A 3253-nucleotide genomic window follows, 5' to 3' on the forward strand; every position below is an offset into this window, starting at 1 on the left:
TAAGCCCCAATTTTTATCTGGCTAACTGTAAAAGAGAAGAATATAAAGCGTCAATCTCACCTAAAAAGTATAGATATGCACCTAAAGAGAAACTCACAACTCAGAACAAGGAAGATAATGCTAAAGTTTATACAAAATATTTTGAACTCAAAAATATGCAAAGGAAAGGGTTTCTCACTTTCATTAAAATTATTTATTGATTCAATATATCTATGCATTTTCTATAAATACTTTTGAACTAAAAAGGGGGAAATAAAACTGCCTTCAAGATAAGCATCGACACGGCATACAATTTATTTGTAATACTAGATGTTGGAAGACGATGAGGCAGTGACTGCATAATTATGGAGAAAAGAAATGAAGGTTTGACCTAAGGATTTTATAAGTAGCCAGGTTGTATTTCATATGCAAAGGCCATTTCAAGAACAATCAGATGTGATACAGCTCACACCTAATGTATCGTTCTTGGAAAAGGTATGTAATGAATCAATCTAGATAGCCAAGAAAAGAAAACTAAACTAATGCCATAATATATGAGCACATGGCCAGAAATTACAGGCAATTAATTTTGAATATGCATTTACATCTAAGAGATTTTCATAGGTACAAAGTATATAGTATCAAAGCCCAGGATGTAGAAGTGGGAGAAAACACAAGTTGCCTGATATGGACCCTTGCTAATTTTCAGGAAAATATAGTTTGAAAAACACTTTGGAAATCTTAAAAATAACCTATAATTAAATTGATAAAATTGTCCATTAATCTATTCAATCAATCAATGCTAATGCATATTTATTATGTTTATTAAGTGCCTAATAATGTCTAGTTGCTAGAAAGACCAACATAAATAATATCCCTTCTATGCACTTGAGACTATCTCAATTCAGTGAGGAAAACAGACATGAGCACTTAATTATAAGCAGGGTATAAATAAGCACAGAATATTAAGAAACACTATCAAAGAGCATAGAGCCTTGTCTGAGGTTGGTCAGGGAATTGAGATTGCAGTAAATGGAATTGAAGAAACACTGACAAAATAAACATTAGCCAAGCCAATGTCAGTAAGAAACACACCAAAGGGATCTCTTTTCTGAAAGGTAAAATGACAATAAAAAATATAGAGGCAAGAAAGCGCATGGTAGAGAAAAGAAAATCAGGATGTTGATTCTAAATGGTCAAGGGCAGAGTGACTAGACATTAAAATGGAGAAGCCAATCAGTAGAAGGTGTTGTATTCTCGAGCTTTATCATGTCCATTATCACAACAGTGAGTAGTTCTAATGGAATAAAACACTGCACAGATTTAAAACATGTTGGCAAGAAAACAGGTAGCATATCGGAAAATGACCGAAGTAAGCCTGAATACATAAACTTAGAAAAAACCACTCAAATACACTAAAATGTCAAAATGGGTTAACAAATAAAATCTAATTTTATACTGTATACAGGGTTGACCTAAAACGAAGTATTGTAGACTGTAAATAATGAATGAATAGCTATCAATCATACGGTCACACAAGCAAGGGTGGTAGCATTATTTTAAGATATAATAGGTAATAAATATCAATAGACTAAGGAGTCAAAATAAGACAGGAGGAAAAAAATCAAAATATATAAAGGAAACTTGAGAAAAGAAATAATAGATAAAATTAAAAGCAGAAACTAATAAATTTTAGATAGTAGATAACTCTAAAACCTATTTAGTATTGCCAAAGACCCATACACCATATTTTCCTTGAATTTTAATCGTAAAATAAAAAGGAGAAAAACAAATTACTTGGAAGTGAGGAATAAACACATATATCTATTTATGAGTGTTATTTATAATTCTACACTAGAAATTTGAAAATCAAAATGAATTGATTGAATACATAAAAATTTGCGTTGGGAATCCTTAACTTCCAAATTTGTATCTGAGACCTGACTCCATGAACAACAGACCCAATTACTCACTAAATAATTCCATTTTAACTCCTAGAGGTCATTCTAATTCCATTTGTTCAAGATGAATTTATCACCTTCTTCTACCTATAAACTCCTGCCCCCTCAACCCTACAACCCCAGCCCCAGCACATTTATCACAAAATTGCCCCCTCCATGTTTTATTAATACTTACCTTAGAGAGTATCATCGGCTGTCCAGTACACTTGGTTTATAGGCAGGGATTGTGTCTAGTATACTATTTTATCACCAGCGGCTGGCGTAACTGATCAGTGTATTATAAAACAAATAATTGTTTGCTCAAAAAAANCCCATTACTTGCTGTCTTTGGGACATTAAGCAGGTTACTTGACCTTTCTCTGTTTAGTGTCTTTATCTTTAAAATAGTGAAAATAATACCTTTCCCATGGGGTTGTATGAGAATTAAATGTGATAATGTATGTTGGTTGTTATCAGTACTGTTTACCAAATATTTCTGGTTCTCTGCCCTTCTAGGCACAAGTTTGGACAATTTCTTAGCCCTCTTAATGATTACATAGGCCATTTGACTAGTTCTATTAAGCTGTGAGCATTAAACTTTTTCCAGCACAGAAACTTAATGTTTGAAATGGTGGCTGCTCCTTTATCTTTCTTCTCTAACATAGTAAAAATGGTCTCTCTATTGTTCTGCAAAGGATATGTAGAATGAGTGATAAATCATCCTTGTGGTAAGCCACTAAAATTTTGGAGATGTATTTGAGTACAGTGTAACATAGTCTAGCATGACATATTCAATACCTGAAATACTAAAATTTTGCTTTACATAATGAATAGAAACTCTAAATAAATATTATTATAGTTGCCATGATTCCTGTTATAAACCTAGAACCTCTGGGATAATTTCAAAGGCCAGGTCTAAATTAAAGCAGAACTTAGACATCTATAAGCAGATTGTGGAGTTATATGATACTTAAATCAGCCACAGAATTATTTTCTCCATGGCTTCTATTTAGCAAAATATCAATCCATATTTGAAATTTAATAATGTTTGAAGATATTTCATACTAAATCATTCTAAATGGAAGTATAAAATTTTACAACTACTTTGGAGAAAATGGGCAATTTAGTAAAGTAAGAAATAATTATTCCAAGCAATCCAGCTTCTAGATATCTGCAGTCTGTACATGTTCATGAATATAATTGTTTTCTGACAAATCTTTCATAGAGTAAATCTCTAAAGCAAAAAAACAATCTGTTTTCTTAAGTGCTTAATATAGCATTCATATAGTACACAACTTGGATACTTAACAGAAAAAAATAAAAATAAACACAAA

The sequence above is a fragment of the Hipposideros armiger genome, unplaced genomic scaffold (genome assembly GCF_001890085.2).
Source record: "Hipposideros armiger isolate ML-2016 unplaced genomic scaffold, ASM189008v1 scaffold_887, whole genome shotgun sequence".
In the NCBI taxonomy this organism is placed as follows: domain Eukaryota; kingdom Metazoa; phylum Chordata; class Mammalia; order Chiroptera; family Hipposideridae; genus Hipposideros; species Hipposideros armiger.